The 25,529-nt window shown below is 43.6% G+C and overlaps 1 long non-coding RNA gene across 2 annotated transcripts; it reads right to left on the bottom strand.

Moving 5' to 3' along the window:
- Positions 1 to 65: 65 nt before the first annotated feature.
- LOC141741627 (uncharacterized) lies at positions 66 to 19,704 on the bottom strand. 2 transcript variants are annotated; one of them, XR_012586437.1, is made up of 5 exons: positions 19,522 to 19,704; positions 12,658 to 12,799; positions 7,163 to 7,357; positions 5,617 to 5,756; positions 66 to 1,092 (listed from the first exon to the last, which is right to left on the bottom strand). It is a non-coding gene; the product is annotated as an uncharacterized LOC141741627 (long non-coding RNA). The 2 variants fall into 2 exon arrangements; XR_012586438.1 differs by having other exon boundaries at positions 19,471 to 19,590.
- Positions 19,705 to 25,529: the final 5,825 nt, after the last annotated feature.

Below are 25,529 nucleotides of genomic sequence, written 5' to 3'. Positions count from 1 at the left end.
ACTCACCTGAATGAAGAGGACTACAGAGAATGGTCCGATGATGAAACAGATGAGGGGTAAGCTTGAAGCTCTCTCTACACTCATGCTAAATACCAACTCCAACTCTGATCTGGTCCTTCAGACAGGAAAAATCAAAAGTAAATGGTTTGCAAGCTGCTGGCAGCAGCGCTGGGCATGCCTTAACCACGCTAGCTTTAAAATACCACCTAGAACTGGGATGAACCCTTCACCTTTCTTTTTTTGGATGCTAAAAAATCTAAATCTCTGCTTCTGCCTGCCGAGGCACTGAATCTTGGAAGATGTTGAATATTGCCTGGATAATGCTAAGTGTCCTGAGATGCCTTCCTTGTCAATGGCTCGAGATACCTTCCAGCACCAGGCACTCATTCAAAAAAAGAAGTTAAGTTATTGCAGACTTTCCCTCGGTTTACGTGATGTCAGGCAGTCTGGCATTACTTAGGATTCAGTGCTGTGAAATGCTGACCTTCCTCTCCTTTTACCTTTTACTCCAAACTGGGGCCGGGCTATTCTGTATAATGCATGCCGTGCATGATTCAATATATAGACCAAAAGAAAAGGAAATGCTTTGGGTTTGCTTGTTTGTTTGGTTTTTAAAGTAATAAAACCAAAAAATGGTGGACTCAAACATGATTTAAGAAAACACCAAGATATAATTTCCAGTTCTCTGGCTTTTTCTCTGTTTTTGCAGTGTTTCCTTAGTACATCTAGACAGCAGAAAAATTTCCTCGTGGCGGGCTGACTTCCTCCCATGGTGCTCATAAGTCATCACCCATTGCTTCGAGTACCTTTCATCCCTGCTAAGCTCGTATCAGAATTCCTTGCGCCAAGGATGGCGTGAGCTCATTCCCGGTGTTGGGTTCCAGGCTGCGTCGCAGTGAGAGGTATTTACCGGCACCGACAGCTCCCGTTTGCAGCGGAACTGGGCACGGGAAAGGTGGGGCAGCACCTGGAACCGCGTGAGATTCCCATTTCCTCCGCGGATAGTACTGGAGATGTTCCCCTTGAGCTCTAAGGGCTTATTCAGTTCCGGACGTCTTCGGAATGCTAATATTAAATGGAAAGCTCTCTTCTCTGAAACCAAACCAAGAAAAAAAAAATTTAAGTGAGGCAACGAAGTCTAGCAGACAGAGCAGAGACCTGGGATGTTTGCAGTGATATTATGAAGCTTAACAGTTTTCCACCACACATAAAAGAAATATGAATGAGAACTTCAATACAGACACACACAGAGTAAAAAAAAAAGATAACGCTAGTTCCACTTCTACAAAGATCTGAGCACTCGCGTATCAAGTATTTGACCCTTGTTTGGTTTTCTGAATTGCCTTGTGATGACAAGAGCTGGTTGTCCTTTGGAGACTATATCATTCACAGAAGCACCGGAGCTATTTTCTGCATGAATATAGAAAACCTTCATGTTAAGGAAATCTATGTTTTGTGGGCGCATTCAGAGGTACGTTTCTGATATTCAGACTTCTTTCGTCAGTGATAGAGCAGAAATTCTACTAGAAGCCAGGGAGACAGAGAGTCCTGCCACACAACCATGAGAAAAAGTATGTCCCGAGAGTAAGAAATTCTGTAGATGTTACTGTGTGCGCTCGCGAGGAGTGTTTTCTTCTGACTTTGTTATGCTACTTCAAAATGAAACATCTTCATGAAAGAGACTTTGACAGTACAACGTGTTTTCCATTCAGCACCACTTTCATGCAGGAGTCTGGTCTTCTCGCTGCAGGTTAGAAATCCGCGATAAACCCAAATCTTAAAATTCAGACCACGAAATAGGAAACATTCCAAAACTCCAAGCTCAGATAAGGAGTCGGACCACGCGGAGCTGAATGCTGCAAGACACCGTGAGAATTCGTAACGCATTGATACAAAAGCAGGGGCTGTACGTACATTTCAGGTCTATGCAAGGAAAGTGGTTTGTAAGGAAAACTCACCTGAAGTTCAGACCGTCTGTTAAAAACGGGAATTATTTGGGACTCAAACAGTTGATTTTTACAGATGATCAACAGAGGGTTACTGAGGACAGATGTTTCTGTAATTGTCATACAGTGGAAGAATTCTCAGTGTTCTGCATCCTTCAACTCCGCATGTCCTTCATGGCAAAATATACACTGTCCGTCTAGAACTATTCACGTAGTCTACAGTGCAGAACATTTAGGAGCGCATCTCAGAGCCTGGTAGAAAGCTGCATTCACAGGCAAACATTTTAATATTTTTCTGTCATAAATGGAGTTACCAGAAAGAAAAAAAAAAAAATGTTACAAACCCAAATATTCACTTCACGTCCCCATTTTCAGGCCAGTGACCATGTTCTAGGTGCAAGACCTATCCAAAGTTAAGCAGGGAATCCATCTCTCATCCATAAGGGGAAATGAGGAATACTTTGCTGATTTCTGCTCAGACCGTTAGATGAGACCTCCCAGGCCACGGTTACACAGATGCTCCGTCCCAGCAGAAATTCACAGTGCCAAGAAAATGCATAGCCCTGTCACCCCTCCCTGCTTCCCCACACACTCCCTCCGCACGTCTAGTTGCTCATTCTCATGTTAATTACCATGTGGCGAGAGCAGACCACTGCTCTGAAAATGACACGGGCAGCAGAGTGACCCGTGTTCATCGCTGGATCGGTGCCCCATCAGGCTCCCCGCAGGACTGGCCGAGGGAGCAGCAGGAATGGGCGCCCCGGGGCAGGGTGTGCCGGGGCCACTGCTTTCAGCAACAGCTTGGGCTGATATAACACTTATCATATAGAATCACAGAGTGGTTGTGGTTAGAAGGGACCTTAAAGATCATCCAGTGCCACCCCCTGCCCTGGGCAGGGACACCTCCCACCAGCCCAGGCTGCTCCAAGCCCCGTCCAACCTGGCCTTGAACCCCTCCAGGGATGGGGCAGCCACAGCTTCTCTGGGCAACCTGGGCCAGGGGCTCACCACCCTCACAGCAAACAATTTCTTCCTAATATCTCATCTAAATCTCCCCTCTTTCAGTTTAAAACCCTTCCCCCTCGTCCCATGGCTCCCCTCCCTGATCCAGAGTCCCTCCCCAGCTTTCCTGGAGCCCCTTTAGGGACTGGAAGGGGCTCTAAGGTCTCCCCGGAGCCTTCTCTTCTCCAGGCTGAACCCCCCCAGCTCTCTCAGCCTGTCCTCCCAGCAGAGGGGCTCCAGCCCTCCCAGCATCTCCGGGGCCTCTTCTGGACTTGTTCCAACAGGTCTATGGCCACAACTTAAGTCAGTGTTTATTTGTTCATTCATTAGGCGTTGCTTTCACCGTGTTGGGCACACTAAATTTTGCTGTCCAAGATTAACTGATATTTAAGTGGATCTTTCCCAGCATCTCCCAGCATCTTCCGTTTCATAGCAGTACCTAGCATCATTACCATAATGTGCTAAATTAAAGTTCCATCTTTCTAGCTGGCTATTTTTTCATGTTTTTTCTTTTTCTTCCACTCCTCCAATTCAGAAATCTCACTCTTGTAGCCTCCAGAGAAAAAAACACAGAGTAGAGCTCATTTTCCCTTCATCAGAATACTCAAATGTCCTTTCAGTGCTCTCCCATGGCGCATCGGCCTTTACTCTCCGGCCTGAGCTCTTGAAAGGCTGCCGTTCGCCCTGGAAGAGCTTTCCCACATGCTGTATTGTCAGGGGACTGCCTGACCGTGGTCAGTGGTTTCTGTGTGCGGACACGTAGGCGGAAAAGGGGCAGAGGGGCCACGCTCGAGGAGCGCAGAACAACTGCAGGAGGGAGGCCTGGACCAGAACAGGGATTTGCGGGTGGGGAGCTGCTGGCCTGCCAGGATACGGGGTCTGTGCAGACAAGTGTCAATAAAGGCATTAAAAATAGAGAAAGTAATGGCTTCTCAAATTGCAGCCCTTGGTTTGCAGGAAGAGGTTTTGTCTGTCCCAGAGTCACGCACGCAAAGTCTGTCATCTGGCCACATCTGCTGCAGTCGCTTGGCTGGTGACGGGATACCTGACCTGGGAAATTATTCCTGCCAAAAAAATCAAGCTATTTCTCACCTGCACCATGTTAATAGGACTGCCTTTTTGTATACGAGCTGCTGCTCTGGATTTGTGTCCCCCCCCAGCCTTGTTTCTCACAAATGAATCTGGGCTGCAGAGATGTTAGGAAAATAACGAGCAGAGAAATTCAGATGCAGCCTTTCCCATAGGGCAGGTGAGTCCGAATCGACGGTTGGGCTCCCCCTCTCATGGAAAGGTGTGAAGTTCTGTGTTCTGCCGCTGACAGCCCGCCCCCTCCAGCAGTGGCACACAGGGCAAAACCCAGTCTCACCAGCAGCGTAGCATCACCCCGCTGGGTACCTGGGATTAGGCTTTTTTTGGGGAAGGCCAACCAGTTAAACTTGCACCCAGCCATCCGCATGTTACCTGAACTAGACACCAGACACCACACGAGGCTGCAAGAGTCAGATTTCCATGATCCTTAACTAATTGGAAAATAAAGCAGGCTTGCAGTTTGGGATTTTTCGGGTTTGTTCTCCGTGTGTGTGCGTGTGTGTTTGTGTGTTTATGCCAGCTGTATCCAAACGATGGCTGGCAATACTTCCTGATTTTGTAATTGAGATGTATAAATACAGCAAGACTGAGATAATATCTAGTAATGTAATACTTTTCCATCCCTAGGCATTGACAGGAGCTGGTTCTTAACTGCCGTACAAGTTCAGACCTATACAAGAAGCCCCGGAGTGCAGCCACACCGGTACCTGCAGCACCGGGTGCTCTGACGGGGCCTCATCCGTCGACCCTGCTGAGGAGCAGCCCTTAGTGCTCATCTCCCAGCAGGGCCGACAGAGCCCAGGGACACGCAGCACCATTTAGAGGTACAAAGCATCTCGGAAGATCCCGCTCCCTGTTTGATTCAGGTTCAACTCAAGGCTATCGATATTGTCTTTAAGTCAATACCTTAGACCCTCGGTCACAAGAGGTTAGATAAGATTAAAGAACTCATTTTTTTTTTAATCTATTGAATATTAAAAATGGCCACTTCTGGCTTTTCATTCACACCATCTGTTCCTAGCAGGTTGTATCGGCAGCTTCAGGACAGATTAATAATTGTTCCTGATTTTGGCACACCGAGAGGTTAAAAAGAAATCTTTAGCCACACAGAAGAATCCTCAACCATTGATTTCTCTAAGATATTTTGGCAACTTGAAAAGAAAATATATGGTATGAGCCCTCCTAGAATTATTTCTCCCAGCCACATGTGATATAAATAAAACAAACCTCAAGAATCTGGCTTAGAATATGGAATAACATTATGCTACAGTCATTTCTGCTGTGTTTACCACAGCAAATGGTGAATTACAGGCGTCACTGTACATAATATTTAAATATTTCAATGATACTCAGAGCTCTCAACACTCTTGTTTCTTTCCCATGTTCACGACAATTTGCCAGCAACATTTTAGAACCGAGCAGTCGTTTTATAGCAACCTCTTTGTGTCAAGAAATGCGTACACGCTACGCAGCTGTAGCTAAGATGTAGCATAACCCCCCCCTAGAGCATCCTCATGGTGTTCTGGGGTGCCAAAGGATTAAGGTAGCCCCGGGACGTGTGTCCGAAGGTTTCCCTGACCTGGGGGATCTGTGGTTTAGAGGCAGCACTGTCAGGTCCCGCGAGGCTGAATCGCTCGCTCGATTCCCAGAGGCCACGAGCCTCCGCAGGCATGTTCCTCCTGGCGAGCCGTGGTGCAGCCCCTGCCCGAGCGATACAGCCTGAGGAAGTAGAAATTGAACGTGTGTTAGGCTAATATGACTCTGTTAAATTTCTGCTTTGAGAATAACCTGTCTAAACAAAAGTCCAACCCGAGAAGAGAATGAAAATTGAGGGAGAATCAAGAAAGAAGCCTGCAGAAACTGCCGATTATCGTAAGTGTGAGAATGAAGACAACCACAAAACTGCTAGATGAAAACAGTGCAAAGATCAAAGCTGATCTCTTCGAATGCAGGTACTATTTTTTAATGTACTATTAGCAAACAAAGGACAGACTACAATAAAGAAAAATAGACATGTAAAATTGATACGAATGTAAAGAAAAAGTTTCATGAAGCATCTGTAACTGTTTCACAGGATCTGGAGCGCACGTAGGAATCGGACCTGTGGGCAGGATGTTGGTTTTTTGAATGAGTTCTTTCTACAGTTATTTATTCCTTTCATAAGGTTTTGCCTTTCTGGCTACTGTAGCCAAACTTTCCAAGAGAGTATCTGGCAAATAAACGTAAAATGCTGAAGACATCTCAAAATCTGGTCATTATAAGGTGCCCAACTGGAAACTGAGCTCTTTTGGTGGGTGAGTTTCTTACAAAGTGCAATTCCCAACAGGGCAGTGGGTAATAATTCTGTATTTGAGAGCATCCGTGGGAGGGTGCTGTGGCAGGGAGGAGGGAGAGAGTTTAGTCACAGGCGACTGAGACCAACGTAGAGACGGGGCAAACGCTGACCCGGCCCACTCCCTCCAGCCTCCGCTTCCAGCCTTCTCCTCAGCCCTGGGTGTTCCCAGTCTTGCTGGAGCCTCCCGCCAGTTCCAGCTTTTCCCCAGTGTGGAAAAGTAACTGGGGGAGCTGGACTGTAACAGCAGCTGAGGCCAGCGGAGGAAAGGACTGGGAGCTTTGCTGGCAGCACACTTGGGAGTATTAAATTTCCAGTCGGTGTCGACTGGAAATACATTTTGTAAAGGCTTAATGAAGAGCGAGGGAGGAACAAGGTATGAGGGTGGGTGCTAGCAGGGATTAAGCAGCCAGATGAAAGGTCCTTATTTGATGGAGGGGAGGGAGCAGGAATGGGAAGACAGAGTATCTTCTTCTGAGCAAAAAGAGGATTTTCATGTAGATTTTCTTGAGGAGTTTATACGGTGCTTCTGAGTCTATGGGTCGGTGGGCCCAGATTCCCACAGAAAATCAGAGGTGTGCTCAGACCTGTATCTACTTTGAGCTGTTATTTTTGATTTGTGGTCATTCGACAGTTTCATTTGAGGGTGAAAGGGCCTCCTAAATACGCAGAAATGACCTTCATAATGTTTGGGAGATGTGGGTATTATCACCTTGGTTTTAACTAATGTCTACCTAATTCATCCAGAGGCTCAGTATCAGGGCAAGAAAAGAATCCAGGAATCCCAACTCACCGTCACATGTTCTGCCCACCAGCAGGACACTCTGCCGCCACGTGGCCTTGCGGCTGGGACAGAGTGGACAACGGATGTTTTTTCTCCCTGGACGCCGGTCAGTAGCGATGTCCACTGACAGCATGCATGAGCAGATCACTCTGTGGTCAAAATAGGAAACACTATTCATTCTTCTTTTGGGACTGCAGCAAATCCCTGCACGAAAAAAAAAAAAAAGGATGCTTCAAATAAAGCTAAATGATTTAATTAAACGTTAGATTAACTCTCCCCAAAGCCAGTGGCAAAAACACCACAAGCATATGCAAAAGAGGGATGTTTGTGGATGGACCTACAACAACCTTTTTCACATCCTTTTATACAACATTAGTGCAGGCTTAGACAAAAAGTAGTCTTGTTCTTTCCAAGGCAGCATGAAGTCCAGCCAGGAAGTATTAGTCATCAGAGATTTTTGGTAGTTGTAGTTTGGAACCCCAAGTGGAGTGTTTGGTTTGTACAGTGCTAATAAAAGCTAAAAAATCTAAATCAAGAATTGGCCACTATCTCAGTCAAATCAGCTTTTCAAACAGCTTTTGACTAAACTACTGCTATTAGAAAAAATTTTCCTTTTTACGCCCTCACAAGACAAATGCAAAGGAAACGACCCGTCCCGCTTCCCCAAGGAACTGTAACATTTTTTTCAGTAACATTTTGGAGGATTTCATCTTAAAATATATTCTGAATTGTGTTTTAATAGGGAAAAAATAAATTATGATTTTCATAACCAAAATAGAACAGATGTAAAATCTTTCCCAGAAGGCTTTTACCCTCTAGAATGAAAATGAGTATTTTTCACGGGTTTGTCTGAAAAACATCTTAAAATTTTGTGAAACAATACATGGCTTTCTTCAGTTATTGGCCATTCACAATGGTAATCCATCCTGTATATTTCTGTGTTCTGGTCACTTTGGCAATTGCCAGTTTGGGCCAAATAAACAGTATTTTTGCACACAAATAAGGTTTGCTCCTACAATCAAGATGATTTTCTGCAAAGCATTTAAGCAGTAAGTACCAATGGTTATGTGTACTTTGAATTCCTGAAATGAATCATGGAAAATTCTAACATAATAATGTGCTGTTATTAAGTGCTATACAGCTACAGTTGCTATAAAAACGAAGAAGAAATCTGAGGTAGTGAAATAAATCTTCAGCTGGTGCAAATCAGCGCAGCCCTGTCGAACTGACGAGAACTACAATGATTTAAACGAACTGAGAGTTTGATGTAGAATCACAGAATGGTTTGGGTTGGAAGGGACCTTGAAGCCCATCCAGTGCCACCCCCTGCCCTGGGCAGGGACACCTCCCACCAGCCCAGGTTGCTCCAAGCCCGGTCCAACCTGGCCTTGAACCCCTCCAGGGATGGGGCAGCCACAGCTTCTCTGGGCAACCTGGGCCAGGGGCTCACCGCCCTCACAGTAAGGAATTTCTTCCTCAGATCTCATCTAAGTCTCCCCTCTTCCAGATTGAAGCCATTACCCCTTGTCCTATCACTACATGCCCTTGTAAAAAGTCCTTCTCCAGCTTTCTTGTAGGCTCCCTTCAGATACTGGAAGAGGCTATAGCGCCTTCTCTTCTCCAGGCTGAATAACCCCAGCTCTTTCAGCCTGTCCTCGTATGCCGATATGGCCTATAGTTTATTCACTATACGGAACAAACCATGGCATAGGCTGGTGAAGTAACACGGTTTACCCTGAAATCCACGCTCTTAAGGCTCTCTTCAAGAAGGCCTTCTCAAGCATGAGGTACAGTGTGGAAAATAAAGGGTGTAACAGAGGAGACAGATGTGAAACAGTCGAAATCTAAACCACCACGTGCTGGAGCAGGTACCGAGCCTCCTAGTTGAGTTCTGACTTGAAATGGAAGCCCAAGCTGCCCTGCTCTCTCCTAGCTCCTCGCTGCTCATTGCCTCCTCCTGTCCATGCTGCCTTCTCTCTTGTTAATGTCACTGTTTGGGCAGCTAGATTGTCATCTGGCCCAAAAAAACCCTGCACAGCGTTAAAACTAATTTGGTAGAAGATCAGGTGGTTTTAATATGGGTCATCTCCCTGACTCCGTTCATGCCTCTGCTGGCAAATGGTTAGGGGTGGGGTGGTGGCGCCTGGGACAGCTTCTCTTGGTGGGAACACCGGCAACACTGGCTTAAAGAGTTTCCAAAAGTTATACCCGAGGAAGAGGAAAACCCATGTCCTCTGGTCAAATTCTCTTGCTTGTCAATACGCAGGATAAAATGGAATGGAGTATGCTAGGAGCCTAAGGAAGTGTGATTTAAGAGGTATTTATTATTAGCTTTCCTGCTTTACTCCTTGCTCCCTAGATTAGCCACCACATCAGGAAAAAGTGGTTGTGAGATAAGGCCATCCCAGCTGGGCCTTGGTACGCAGGAATAATAATGTGGCCAGTGCCCGGCAACCCTGCGCTTAAAGGTAAATTCTTGGCAAAATTCTCCCTGGATTTGGTGGTGCAGGACTGGTCACCTCGTGCTTATTCACCCAGCAGCTCTCACCTCCGAGTGCCACATCTGCGTGGGTGTTCAAAGCAGCTCCTCCTGGCCCTGCGTGACCCCGCTGAAACAGATCCCTTACGATTGCTGCACGGCACGTGGTGTAGGCTAACAAAACACTGGCTCAGCCTCCCCCCGTGGGGTGGATTTTTTCCGTATGCGATCTCCCGCCATTGCAGGCAAGCAAAACAGTGATGTGTCACCCCAAAGGCGGATCTGCCTCAAGCATCACCAAGTAACACCAACCCAGGAGAAGAGAGACTTCAGAGGACGTTGATTTAATTCAGGTCATAACAGGTATATTATTCCCAGCTCTGCAAGCTTCTGTTTCAAGCGTTAATTTGCTTAAAGAATAAAACCGTTTTAATCACAAATGCACCCTTTTCAGGCACGTTGCCTCTATTTTGTTCAGGATTTTAAGGAATTTCATAACAGTGCTCTTACATCATTGCACCCAGACACAATGTTAACCATTGTGAGAGAAAGCATGTTGTTTACATTTGCATAAGTGTGTAGCTTTCCTTTCTATTAGCCTAGGTTTTCCTTGTTCAATTATGAATATTTCAAATCACGCACATTCTTCTGGGGAATGATGGAGACATCTGTATTTTAGGAAAAACAATGCTGCTTCTAAGTGACACCAGAGCAGGGTGGCTGCGTGTTACCTATTCATAAATTATGATCGAGACTATGTCAGAAAGTGGTACGAAGCAGAGGACGCACGAGCGGCATGACACTTCCAACACTGATCCCCATGTCACGGTAGGCCGGCTCCCCTGGACGCGGGATCCGGACAGCTTCCACTAGACACCAGTATGTTGCAGGAAATTGATAACCATCCTTATGGACTCCAGTTGAAGAAGGGTGATAGCAATGATCAAGATAAAAAAAAATATGAGATAATAGTTATTTATATGATTGACATTCTGCTTCAGTGTTTTCACACAAAGACCCCTCTCTCTGCCTGACATGCAGGCGCTGCATTCCCAACGCATTCTTGCAGCCTACACCACATCGCCGAACAATAGCGAGCCTTCTTTCATTTTCCTGCCTAGTTTCTGTGAACAGCACTCTGTTGACAACCGACTCTGTTCTCACTCCTGAAGAATTCAAAAAATTGAACGATATAAGGACAGCCTGTGACTTCCACGAGGCATCTTAAAGCATCCTATTTTTAAAGTTGTGGTTTGGTGCTTCTTTTTCTGTTTTGTCTCTGTTTCAAAGGAAACCTACAAAAATGCAGTTACCCTGCAAATCCGTCCTCAGACCAGAGAGCGGCTCTGAATGCGGCACCACTAATAGCACTAAAATGCAAATACATGGGCGACTTTCTCTCTTTGGCCGTTCCAGAACAGCCTTTCCCCTCTAAACTTTAATGTTAATGATGTGTGCCAAACCGACAACCCCTGTGCAATTGAAATCTTTTGCACGAGAAAAATAGGTGCATGGACATTGGTGTGCTTTCCTTGCCAACCAGTCCCAAGCCAAAAATGGACAGGCCATATCTAAGTCCAGCCTTCTTAACACTCATCCCAACTCCCTCGCTTATTCCCAAAGAATAATGACTTTTGGTCAGATGACAAGGACTTCATAAATATGAGCAATTGTGCGTAGAAGACCCAGATCTCTCCTTTGTCACACATGAGCAAACCACTCTCCCCAAGACTGTAGTGCTTAGTCTTGTGGCTGGCAGTGAAGCAAATCAAATCAGAAGAGATGGGAAATCACCGCGATGGACTCGTAGCATGTTAGGTCTTTGGTTGATGATACACATCTATAACTGGGCAATATATCCCATAAACCATAAGTACTCATAAATCATAAGTGAGGAGAGGAGAGGAGAGGAGAGGAGAGGAGAGGAGAGGAGAGGAGAGGAGAGGAGAGGAGAACTTGCTATATTGCCACACCGTGCCACCTTTTGTGGTACTATGGTTCCTTTGCACTACGAGGCTAACATCAGAGACTAGAAAATGAGCAAAATCTCTCCCTATCTAGTCACCTATGATTCTAGTTTGGAAAAAAAAATACGGACCCATTTTAGTTTGTTTTTATAGTATTATTTCTCTTGTTAGCATCCTTGATTTTGAGTACGTGCGTGTGCACACGCGCTATTTCCACCTATTCAAGAAGCCTGATGAGCTTGAAGCACCCTGTCTTAACACCACTTTTACAAAATTTTGGCATTGTTTGCGTCTTACTTCAGGACCTTACGTATAAGGAGGCCTCAAGGAAAGCCAACTCTTAATTTAGGCCCAATTTGTTCTTGGCTTCTTACTTCTCTGGGTGGATCTGGCACAGTCAAGGCCAAAATGGAACATCAATGAACAAGTGGGCTGGCGTCACTGAAAAATGAAAACAATTGGAAAATGACAATCAAAGGAAGGTGAAAGATCTAGTCCCAGGGCTTCCTGTTTCAGCTGAGAGTTTATTCAGATGGCCTCCAGATAATCTAAGCCAGATAGAGGGCATACCGACCTATTATGATGTTTATTCTCTTTGTTAGCTATCGAATGCAAGAGCAGTCTATCCTGGACGCATTTGTGCCCTACTATTTCCACACATCTTCAGATTTAGGCTTTGGTTTATGGTGCTGCCACGGAAGTAACATGGAATTGAGAAAAGGTCTAAGAAATATAAACGAATGAGAAAAAGCAAGAAATTTCTGTCCTCTGACATCTTTCATGATGTAATTATGTAGGGCATTATTTCTATAGCAATTAAATATACTTTGTATAAATATTTCCCATACAGTAGTGTAAAGGAACCATAGTGGGCAGAAAATTAGTCCCAAATTGTGCTAACTCTTTTTTCCTGCAAGAGGTAGTTAGCTAGTTCAGGTCCTAGCTACTTTGAATTAGATAATTCATCTGTCAAAACAATACTTAATACAAGGACAAGGACAAACTAGTGTATATGGGAACCAGAAGTCAAAGTCAAGTCATTTAACCAAATGAAATACCTGGTTAGCGTATCTTCACTGCACGTGAGTTAATAGCCTCCGGTATCTTCACAGTGAGAGTCAAACTCTGTTATCTCCACTGGAGGAAAATACAGGCGCCAGCACTGGAGGTCAAGGTGGTATCAAGAGGACAGATGCTGGCCTAGGCAAAGCGAAAAAAGGAGAAGGCTTAGAGCAGTAACAGCACTGGTTAATGGCATATGCACATTGGAGACTTGACAGAATACCTTGCGTGGCTTATTCCACTGTAGAGAAAGTTGGGTTCATAGTTTTCATGGCAGAAATGGTTTGCATTTGTCCCTGCTGTAGCCCTGCTGAAATCCGGGACTTGTACTAAGAATTTGGGATTTCTATCTCTAAACCCAAGTTTTTTAAGGAACAGAAAGGAAACTTCTTGTTAAGTGCAGCACTCGTGAAACTACTAAGGCAAATGTATCTCCTTTGCAACCTCAAAGAACTTAATGAATTTGGTAAGTGCTAAAATTTGAATTAGTCAGACCTACTACTATATGCTTGAAGTTTGTTTCCATCTTATCTACACCCATATCCAGGAAGACCATACGCCAATATGTAAGAGTATTTTCAAAATACACTTATTACAACGTTATTTTGTAATTTATCTTTTTTGTTCATTGTTGTTGCACTGATTTAGGGTTTTTATTCCTAGGTTTTGCATTTAGTCCTTCTACACCTAGGATCTGTCTTAAGTATTACAGCAAACATGTTAATCAAGCGCTACATCCACTTCCCTTCTTTTATGATACAGTTTATATTCTGAAAGCTCTTAAGCCACAGAAGCCTGAAATTCACCTTGCACAATACGCGCTTACTAAATGTCACTAAAATAATTTACTGAAGGCTAGTTATTAGTAGCAATTTTAATAATGGTTGCTCATGTATTTAACTTTACGTGGATGCTTAAGATCAGAACCTGAATTGTACAGTTGACTAAACTGAGAGCAAGAATGATGCACCCATCCAACCAGAGACCAAACAGTGTTAAAGGAGCTACACATACCCAAAATGTTGTCTAAAGCAATGGTAATACAGACATTGCTATACGTCTTGTGTTGCTGTTATGTGATAAGCATAAGCAAATAAAGCTAATCCCAAGAGCACTAAACTCTCCTGGGTTTCTTTTTTGCAACTGTTGGGTAACTTCAATCTCAATTTGTATGCAATCCACTGTCTAATTACTGTCTATCTGAAATCACGCAACACATGAAATAGCCAAGGGAAGTTCTTAATGACCTATAAGAGACAAATTGTATCTACAATATTGATGAAAATTAAGCCTATGTGGGTCTACTTTTTAGGCACAATGACTCTGAGCGTCCCAGCCGTGTGCGGGGCACCTCCAAAGCACAGCACGCAGGTACAGGGGCGATGGCCAAGAACTGGCACGGGACGGCAGTGAGCAAGCCCCCAGCAGAGCCATGGCCAGCTGGCCACAGAGGGACCCTGGCTGGCCCATCCTTCAGGCTGGGACCAGAGAGTGGCATCCCCATGGGAAACGCTCCCCGCTACGTGTTGACACAGCTGTGGTTTGCAGGCTGTGCTTGGTGGCTATCATTTCTGCTCAAACGCCTTGGCCTAAACTGAAGTACTTCTCTTGTCTACTGTAGACCATCAGAAACCCGAGTGAGGATACAAGACGTTATGCTTCCTTAAAATGAGAATATGAACACTTTCATTCCCAAAAAGGTGAACAGAAACTTGAGGTATTGCCAGGCGTATGACAGCTGTCCTCCTCTCCGGAATTGAAAGCCTGATGATAAACACGGAGAGGGGCTCTGCGCCATCAGGATGCTGCTGCCACAGCCCGAGCTGCAGAGGTGCTCCTCCGCACCCTGAGTGTAATAGCTGGCAAATGAAAAGCATTTGAGCAAGCTTAATCTGCAATAATTATATATTATAAATGTATTTATTCTGTTTAGGGAGAAACTCCTTGAAGGCTCCAGATGAGACATTTCTCACGTATATTATTTAGCTTTTCCTGAGGCCTTAATGAATTGCTTTAAATTACAGACTTAGGTATTGATTAGCCTCATTCAGTTGAAATCTAGGCTTAGCAATCTATACTTGTCTATAGTTTATTTGTGATATTATTCCTAATAAAGAGCTGCAATTAATCCACATCAAGAAAAATCAATTAATACAGATTTGTATCACAAAGAAAGAAATCCTCCTCATATCTGCCCGCTAATCCTGAAGCTTAGGTCTTTCTTTGCTACCAAGGAGGACAGATAAAAAATATTGATTTCACCCCATTTTTACAACTTATAGCGATACAATAATAGCGCACAGAACAGACGGGGTTTGTCAGTTAAAACTATTTTTATATATGATGATAGTTAGGGGGGGAGACAATGCCTTTGTTCTCTGCATTATTACTAATTATTAATATGATGGACTAGTCATTCTGTAATAAGAATAATCACTCCAAGCACAGCTCTCAAGGAGTCCAACTTCACTTCTGGTACGGTTACGGATTTTGCACCCTATGAATTACAACACAGTAATGGTTCTAGAAGCAAAATTGCAGTTAGCTGCAGCTGCATGGGAAAGGAGGACTATTCTGTATAATTTTAGACTAACAGTACATTGAAGAAACATAAGATGTTATCCAGTCTAGCATCTTTCTAATTTTATCCAGTTCTATCTGCCATTTTAACCAAGCTAATATCTAACCTGATTTATTAGAAATAAAAAATCTTATCAGAGTCTTCTTGCAGGAAGCATCACATAAACACCATGAATTAGATTTTGCAATTTTATAAGCCAAACTTTATCCTTGCTACACAAAGAAGACAACAATGTGTCATTGTCCTGTCACAATTCCTACTGTAAACAGTTTATGTGATTTATTCTTTTGCTTGCTAGATAATTACATATTTTATACCAGTGTATCATCAGTATGTTGTTATTCTGACTGCCCCGTAATAGAAATTGTGTATTTTCCCACTGCAGCGAATGCTATTCTTAACATACATTGGCCTCAACCAGCTAAAAATATCAGAGTTCTGTTGCCTGTGGGAAAGTTTTGCTGAAGTTATTTCTATTAAAAGTTTAATATTGGTCTCTTCCATTTTTCATACTGTATGTGTCATTCACATTCAACGCTGTCTTCTCTGATATGTAATTACTTACAAGTACTTAAGTGTCACATATGGCACATATTAAGCAAATAATGCCCTAATTCACCCTAATGCTAACATTAATATGAATGATTAGGAATGAGATTAGTACTAAAGAATACCATTTTAAAATAAATTGTGATGACATAGCGACAGCTATATGAAGGATTAAAGAGTATGGATTATTGCAGGTTATGGTTCAAGATATCAAATGATATGGCTCTGTGTTTGTTCTTGCCAAGGACACCAGGCAATTAGAGGCTCGAACAGCCAACTGTAATTCTTGCACTGAATCTTTGGGTTAGTTGTGGTGGTTTTTAACTCCTATGAGTTTTTGACAGGCAGTAGGTTCTGAAAAAAATGAAGGATCGCCTTGCTGTGAGCTGTCTACACCCACCGAAAGCTTTGTTGAGAGCCATTTAATTTATCTGGCAACCTACGGCCAGTCTGACAGTGCAGCTACAAAGGAAAAGCTCTAATTTTATAAACATTCTCTTCTGAACCCAAATTCATATAAGCAATGAAGACGCCACTAAGTTAATGACATTTATTTTCCCTGCTGCTGCACCTTTAAATTTATCTCCTTGTAATAGTATTTCTGCTTTTCTTTCTCCTTTCTCCAGAAGATAACAGAAGCCTATTTAGAAACCTTAATTCATGCAATTAAATCAATAATTTCTATGTTACATAGCTCTCTACCTATACAGTCTGATGCACATTTTTCTGATGTCTCCGTATAATACTCTTATATTTCAGCAGCTTATAGTTGAGCAAGGAGTTGAGAAACATTCATTATTCCCTGTTTAGCTTATCAGGTTTTATGAAGGACCAAAGAATAACGACACCTTCAGCTTTTGGCTCACTCATCTCCCTTTTAACACAAAGGAGAAAAATATTTTAGCTCCTGAAGGCCTGACCAAGTGTTAATGCCTTCAGCATCACTGAAGTTTGCAAGCGAAGGAATATCAGAGCTCTACATGTCATGATTGTTAGCATGAATAAGTGATGGTGCAGTCGAGAAAAAACCAAAACAGCTATTAAACGGTTTTCTCTTGGTAGCCGTTTGCACTGGTACATAAAGACCAGTCCAGAATCAGTCTTAGCTTTGATATTATGCATAAACTCAAGCATGGCATCCTCTGGACTCAACAGCTTTTTGATTATTGATTACAAATGGTGATCTTGGGGACTCAAGGAGGTTTTGCTAATTATGTCCAGTGAGAACCCTGCTACCAGGATCTGAAAGTTCTGTAACAAAACCTCCTCTCATCGTGCTGATGCCAGAATAAGGACAGTTACTGAAAAATTAGAAGGTATTGAGGTAATAAAGTAATATGGTGTATACATGTAAAAAATACTGCTTGCTGATTAGTTCTCCATGGGCCATCAGCAACTAGTATTTGTGGTACATGATTATTTAATAAAATAACAGATACATTAGTGTTGCATCAAAGCAGGGAGCAAAAGAGACGAGCACCCAGCATCTATTCCGCCATGATACAGATGGCCACGTTGTTTCTCATTAGTGGGCTTGTATTCGTTTAGATCAAAGACGGGATGTTGAATTTTATAGATTCACACTGGAGACTGCATTGGGCTCCTCCAGGACAGCATTTACCAAGGGGACTTCAGCCCAAGCTACAGCCCGTCACTGCGGCTTCGCAACGCGGGGCATAAGGAAATACATGTTTAATGGACACGTTTAAAAATACATGTTAGGACACATGAAGTTCAGCATCTTGCACATGAAGCCACTTCACATCGTCAGGTTTTGAGAACAGAAATGTAGACATAAATGAGTGTACATTTATCCTATAGTTCTATGCCAATATAATGTATTCTATAGGGTTTCCTAAATGGACTCATAACACATGCTAGAGCAGGTATTTCAGAAAATCTATACTCTGATTTCAACATTCGCATCAATATGGAACCCATCTTAATCTTCTCCATGTAATTCACCTTTTACGTCCCTGTTTGACAGCTTCCTTTTCACAGATGGTATTTGCTGCTTAGTGTTTCTGGAAGCTTATACCCAGCTGGTATCTATTGCATGCACTGGCACTCCCGAAAACCACTCAACTCCTTTAACATTCCTGGGTACGGTTATATGGATATTTTGATCTTAACCCTGATTTCAATAGTTCATGTTTAATAAGCTCCTGTTGGAACTCACTAGAATTACTGTTGGAAAGGAAAACATTTAATGATCCCTATACTCGTTACATGATATGGATTTTTTTCTGAAATAAAGCCAGTTCTACCCCTTCTACCTTATTTTTCTACTATCTTAAGACAGCGAAAGAAGTTAGTATTGTTCAGGCTTTCTTTCTAATTTATTAAAAAATTGAGCGTGGTGGATACAGGTCTGCCTGCTCTCCTTATGTTTCCCTTATCTGTGTGTGATTCTGTTCTTATTATTCTGCAATTTTAAGCTCCTCACTCATATGTATTGCTACAAGCTTCCTCTGCTTCACATATATAATTAAATTTATGTAAATATAATAGCTATTTCCCCCTCTCCACTAACCTAGAACTTGTTGCTCTTTTTAACTACAGTGAATGTCTTTATTAATGGTGGCTTTTCTGAATACTCAGTAAAACAACTTCACTAGGGTTACTTATGTGCTTAAAGTTAAGCACATGTTTAAACATCTCCCTGAATCGGGGTGTATCTGTTTTCAATGAAAGAGCAAAAAAAGAAATAATAAAATTGGTCTGTCTTAATCTGGAAATCTGAATAACTAATATGGAATACAGCCAGTTTTGAGCACAACTTCCTCTCAGTTCGTTGCCTGTTTTCTCTTCTCTTCTGTTTCTGTTTGATCTTTGGATTTATTTTCACCTCTTACTCTGTTACTTTGAATCCACCATGCCTGTATGTCACCCCGTCCTTGCGAGGGCCCTCTCTCAGCTAACACGCTGCGTGGTGTTCCATGTACACGCGCACAGACACACACACACACGTACACGCGTGTTTCTTCACTTGTGTATAACGAATGCTTAGAGTATTTTTCCAGCTGTTTCTGTGAGCTCAATATGCTTAACTGTAATGAATATCCTATTCATTAAACAACAATCATAGCGGAACATGAGCACATTTAATACACGTGCATTAAAAAAATATTTTCCTTTAAAGGTGAACTGCAAAGGGAGTTGAGGTAGGGAAATAAATCCTCGCTCCGTTTTTTATTTAGCACATGCAAGCATTGCCTGTAAAATTCCACTCTCTCCCCCTTCCCTCATCTCTGTCTGCCTGACATTTTGAAAGCCTGTCTGCCAGCAAAAGTTTTGCCAGTTTGAGCATTTCTTATGGACAGAAACTAGAGCTACTGAAAAGGACCGCGCCAACTGGAGTGTGTCCCCCAGATGCTGACGAGGGTTTGGGTGTCTGTAGGAGAAGTATTGTTCATTAATGTATCAAAATCAATCTAAATTAATTTAGTTGCGCTGGCAAGAATTTCGTGTACGCAAAACAACTTGAGACACAGCGCAACAACAACGAGTATATTGAAAAAAAAATCAAGCTGTGAACTCTTTTAAGCCTTCATTGTAAATCATCAAGAAGCGATGAAAAGCATAAATGCAATAAAAATAATCATTTGCAGGTCACTGTTAAGTGATGTGACAAACGCAGACAGCGGTATCGTAACACTGTGAACCAGAGAAGACTCACATTCTCCCTCATCGCTCATTTCCTTTCTCCTTACGTTCCCATGCACTGTACCTCTTTTACACTTTTCCTTCTTCCTAGTAACTTTTCCATCTTGCCTGCTTCCTCCACCTCTCAGCCTTCTGCAGGAGCATGCTGCTGTCTTTATAATCTCGCCAGACCTCCTCGGGGAGTAAAAGCACAACAATCTTTCCCTAATAAGATTCTGGCACTTCCTCTTGAAGCTTCTTCCGGAACCTGGATGGGAACAAGCATGTGAAAATGAGGAATACTGGGAATAAAACGCAACTCACATCTTTGGAACGTCAGAGGGACCTCGGACTGAGTGCCGAGGGCAAAGCAGGGTCCCAGCCAGATCCGATCACAGCACGAGCAGAGTAAATTTAGTGTCAGGAGGCTGAAATCCAGTAGAGCAGGAGGAGTTTCTGAAGGCTGCCATCAAGTGCTTGGAGCCCTGCAGGACTGAGCACCAGAGCAATCTGTGAGAATATTCATTCAGACAAATTCTGTTGCTGATACCTGATTCATCACACTGCGACACATGAAGCCAGTGACAATTGAAAGGTATTAGTCAGGACATTAAAATTTATTTCCAGCTAAATCACTAGTCTGCTTTGCAGTTCTTGCATCCATCTTTCTCTTCACCTCCTCCCTAAAACACTTGCATCAAAGCAGGAACCATTTGAAGGCAGCTCAACACAATCTCATCCCTGTTTTGGTCAGGTGCTGTAGGCACTGCTGTAATCCAAATAAATCATCAATAATGACTTATCACTGGTGAACCCCAGAACATCTTCGAGAACATTCTACAAACACGCTGACATTTCATATATGTTCCAGGCCCACATGCATGTATATATATGGAAGACACACGTGTATATATATATATTTACATATATATAAATCTGTGCATGTGTGTGCGTGCATGTATGTGTACATATCTGGCTCTACACAAGAAGTACACCAAAATCAAAGGAGAGCAAAATATTAATAAAGTTTGAATAAATCATGCCATTTCTTTAATAACTGGGTATGATTCTTCATTTATTAAAAAAAATTACTTTTGTTTCAAAGATTTCTGCAGTAATTCAGAAGGATGCTAATGGATGGAGCTGTACGCCGCTTTATAAAGGAGTTGAGTTAAAGGTGTTACCGACGGTTAAGCTAAACCTAAAATGCTGCTGTTCAGGCAAATTCATACAATGGGATACGAGCCCGTGTAGGCAATGAATGCGCACACTCTGCGAGTCTGTGCATCCCACCTGCTGGCAAAGGTGGAAACTAAAGAGAGTAAAGAGCCAATCTGCTCTTCTTTAGGTTAGCGAGATTTCACTGGTGTGCCACGAGCGCTGGGGAAGGATGCGCTTCCGAACAGACCAGAAGGGCTGCAAAAAGCTGGGGTCACGGAGCAGAAACTTTCTATCCCAAATCTGGAAACCCCGCCAACCCAACACGGCGAGCCAGCTATGACAGAAGCTGTGCAACTGTGTTCCTGGTGGGGTCAGGGGGACACGGGCCATATGTTTGAGTGCATAAAACTGTGATTCAGCAATGGAAATCACATATTTCAGGGTGAGCAGGTATTTTCTCCTCTCGTCGATGTAAATGGAATCAGTTCCTGGAAGAATCTGAACTTGGCTCTACAGCCTGGAAAAGGGTAACTTCTCAGATTCTGTTTTTGCTTATTTTCTAATTGCTGATCTGCTTTGTTGCTATCACACACATTTTCTACAGTAAGAATCAGTCATTCTGTCTCCACCACAGCTTCAGGACATGCCCGTTGTTCCTACTTTCTTCTCTCATGGCCTTTGCCCCTTTCAGGTCGCACTTCCCATACCCCCAGCCAAAACTGGGGACTGCCTGATGCTGGGGAATGCCATGTCCCTGTTTCCTGCCTGCACACCTGTCCTCGACGGGTAGATGTGAGATCCACCCCGCAGCACTTGTCCGCGTCCGCTGCCATAAGAAGCGTAGTCATTAATTACATTATCACATGCACTTCTGCAAAAATGATGGAAAAATGGCCACAGCAACAGAAGAGCTTGATAGCAAGACACTTACTGCAGTGGGCACCTACAGTGTCCGCTAATATTGAGTTTAAGCCAGATTGAGAAGCATTCCACTTATTCCCCAACAGTGCCTCCCAGACACACTATACAAGCCCTCCCTGAAGTACCGAGTTAGCACATGACATCTGATGAGATCACAGCATGGGGCACGCTTGGCTGCAGGCATTACAAAGGCTTCGGCATCTCTCTGTCAACAGTTTGGCTTGCTTTTTTTTGGTAAAAGAGAGCTTGTGAAGTAACTCCTGAGCGACGCTGCTGGCCCTGTCCGAGGCCAGCCAGGACAACCACCACAGCGCACGGCCATACCCGCTTGGGACACGCTTGCTGGTGCGGTCCTGGAGTTAGGTTAGTCAGGTGGACAAATAACTGTCTTGTCATAGGGATCATGATAAATGGCAGATTTAGTACTGTAAAAAGTCTAAAAAGTGTCAGTCTCTTGCCACCTGCCTTTGCCAAACCGACCGTAGGAGTCAGGAGGTCATTGCTTTCTTCGGTACCTAGTTTCCAGGATTTAGTGCAAGAGGGGAAGTTTTTGTGTCATTCCACTTAGGGGCAAACTTGCAAATGAGTGTTTTCAAGGTGTAACATGTGGAGCTGTGTGGGCACCTGTAGGAGGCAGAGGGGGTCTTGCACACTTACCATATAATGGTACACGGAGTCATTGAGGCAATTTATGGCATCCCACCTTAACAACACCAGCTGATACCACACTGGTAGCATGCATGCCAATATATACTAATGTTTGTAACTTGATTGGTATGGAACTGTTGAGTAATTCTTGGTAGATAATTTACTCGCAGCAATTTAGCTTCATTTGCTGCTCTCAGACATCACACACACCCTTTGACAACACACAATCAAACGAGGAACACTGCACCGCCAGAATTTTCAGAGAGACCGATACAACAGACACAACAGACCTCTTTCCTAACTCCCTGTAACAGACACTCACGTCTTCGTATTTTGCTTCAGCTTCAATACTTATGAATTGTTACTTTTGCACCCAGGGAATGGGCTTAACGCAGGTAATAGAAGAGGGAGGTTCTTGGCACAGATCAACAGCTACTGTACTTGGCACTGATTAGATTAACACCAGGAACCACTTTAGAGAGGGCAGTGTAATCTTTATGGCCATCAATTACTTGCTGAGAAAGTTCACATCTTCCAGCTAACAGCAGCTGTGCTGGTGATTTCTTTTAGACATGATGCTGTGCACTTAAAGGAATAGACTAAATGGCCTTTTGCCTTTTCTTTAAGTCCCTACTAGCAACGGGTAACATTTTCGAAAGAGCCTAGAGCCTGTTTTCCAGAATGATTTAGTCACAGACTTCCACATAAGCTTATTCATCCTGCCCCTCGGGTTGTGGTTACACACACATTTCTCCAGGACAGAGAGTCAGCGTCAGCAGGCGATGCCCACTCTGGCTCGCTGCTGCCTGCTCCCGTGCTCCTGCCACCCCTCCGGGCAGAACAAAGTGTAGGGACTGCCGCAAACAGCCCTGGGTGGTGGCAGCATGACCTGCTGGAGCCGAAATTGCCACGGAGAAAAATGTTTGTGGAACCACAGCCTCGAGCACTTCTCAGTTGGGTAAATTAATGTTCATGGTGCTCCACCCTACCACAGCTTGACTGCTACCAATACCCAAGCTCTAGAGATAACCCAGGTAGCTTTTCACGCCACCCTGACAGGTGCCCAGGTGCTTCAGATGCTTCTGAGGTGTTATACGCTACAGCTGCTGGGTTGGGTTTGCCTCATCCAATGGTAGAAATAGTGCCGTTCACTCTTCAAGAAGCTAAGTCCCATCAATTATTATGTTTCCATGAAGCAAGAGAGCACGAAAGCACCTGGAGATGGACAGCCTTGGGCTCGCAAATCCTGATCCCTCAAGGCTTACTGCTTTGCCTACTGCAAATACACTATCTGGTGACCATAAATCACAAACTTATGTAATGGCCATGCCATTTCATAGACAAAGATGCATTTCACAGAGAGTATGGTTTTAATAAACAGGCAGCCTTTCAGTGGCTAGACTGGAATAAGCCAGTGATCTCAGTCCAGTTCCTGTTGGAAAGGTAGTCACAGCACAAAAACCACCAGCACAAACGGGCAGATTGTTACCGGGCTGCAATAAGAAGCCGAATGGCTTTCTCGCCCTGGCCGTTTACAGCAGGAGTGCCATTGCCTTCCGCAGGCTGGGGCGAGCCAGGCGTTGCAGGGGCTCTGCACTGGCCAATACCCGGGCCAGTACTGGGCGGTACCTGGCCCATGGCTGCGCCGAGGACTGGGCTACCAGGGGCTGCCTGGCTGGAATCCTCACGCCGAGTATGTTCACGATTAACTTCGGACCTTTAATTAATTCATCTAAATGTTACCGTGCAGTAAACGGAGAGGTACACAGGGCTGACAGAGTTATGACCCAAACTCACATGTGCAAAGCATGCACTTGTGAAATGCAACGGGAAATATTCATTATTCTTGGATAGAGCTCCCTTTTAGTGAGCAGTTACAGCAGCTGTCGTCATTTACTGCATTAGCAAGCACTGTTTCTGTGAATTTATATCATCGTGTCCCGGAGTTCTTTGCCAGCAATATGCTTAACCCACTGCTGCATATATAATCCCGTATATATTGGACACGTATTTGAGATATTATGATTAGACTTTTTTAGAGGGTGTTAGGAATTATTTTTATAAATGTAGCATGTGTGCATGCACAAGGTTTTTTACAATCGGCCTTAAAAAGGAAAGAAATACATTTTCATTTTTTACCATATTTTGATGTGGTTCCCCCTGGTTTCTGACAGGCATCAAGCTAATACAGCCATGCTGGTCCTGTGAAATATTTAGGAAATAACCAAATACAAAGAAATAACGTCATTTAGTGTATTTTTTTGAATTACGTTTTTCTTTATGGATTTCCCACAGACTGTCAAATCTGCCATTATAATGGAATAGGCGAAGATATCAGGATGTCTGGTGATACCAGTCGGAACACTGACAGGTCTACCCCTTTCAGAAACAGAGGCATTAGCAAGCGACCTTACTACGCTCCGCACTTCCAAGCCTCGTCTTTCCTATAACACCATCTTCAACGTACATTAGAGAAAATACATTGAGGAAAACCCAGATCAAAATATCTTCAAATTTTAGTTGTTAAGATGATACAAAAAGGTTGACTTTTTTTTTTTTCTTTTTTTAACAACTTTCAGACCCCAAAGGTTTCAGTCCGCAGAGAAAGCGTTGTATGCTCCAGCAGAAACACATCTGCAGATTCATGCACAGACAAATCTGTTCTGGAAAATTAATTCTAAAAATCGATCTCATGGAGGAGCATGAATCTTACCAATAATAATCACAAAATAGTAGAATCTAGCTCAGTTAAATAAAATGCTACGCGTGACTGCAGTTTGAATGGGAAAAAATAGATTTGGGAACGGTGTTTTTCTAAATCTTTTTGACATCTTTTGCTGATACATAATTCATGTACAGGATACATTAGACGTTCCCTTGTGGGTCTCCTCCACTAAGGACAGAAATCCACCACAGTAGACAAGGCCCAGAATTTGTTCCCTAACTCCCTTGAGTCTTACCCCAGCAAGGGAAACTCAGGAGCTGTAGGTATCCCTAGTTCTGATCCCCGGCATTTTCTTTTTCCAGATCTGCACAGCTGCACCTGGATAAAGATGTGAATGCACTCCAGTAAGCCAGCACTCACAGTCTCGACTCAAATCGGCCTTTCGGGACTGGTGTGGTGTCTCAGCAAACTAGAGTTGACTTGTTGATCCTCCTGTGCTCAAAAGACTGCTGTCTGGCACCACCAGGGAGACTGAGATTTCTGACTACAATAAGGAGCAGAACTTTCCCGTATGCCCGTGTGCCAGGAAAACAGGGATACTCCTTGCAACAGTTGCTTCCCTGAGCGTGGAGGAAATTAGGAAGAGGGAAACCCGGGGCGAATTACAGCTACCTTGCACCACTGAATTGGCACATGGG

The sequence above is a fragment of the Larus michahellis genome, chromosome 4 (assembly GCF_964199755.1).
Source record: "Larus michahellis chromosome 4, bLarMic1.1, whole genome shotgun sequence".
In the NCBI taxonomy this organism is placed as follows: Eukaryota; Metazoa; Chordata; class Aves; order Charadriiformes; family Laridae; genus Larus; species Larus michahellis.
The sequence above is the reverse complement of the archived record's forward strand: the minus strand, read 5'-3'. Positions and strand labels throughout refer to the sequence as shown.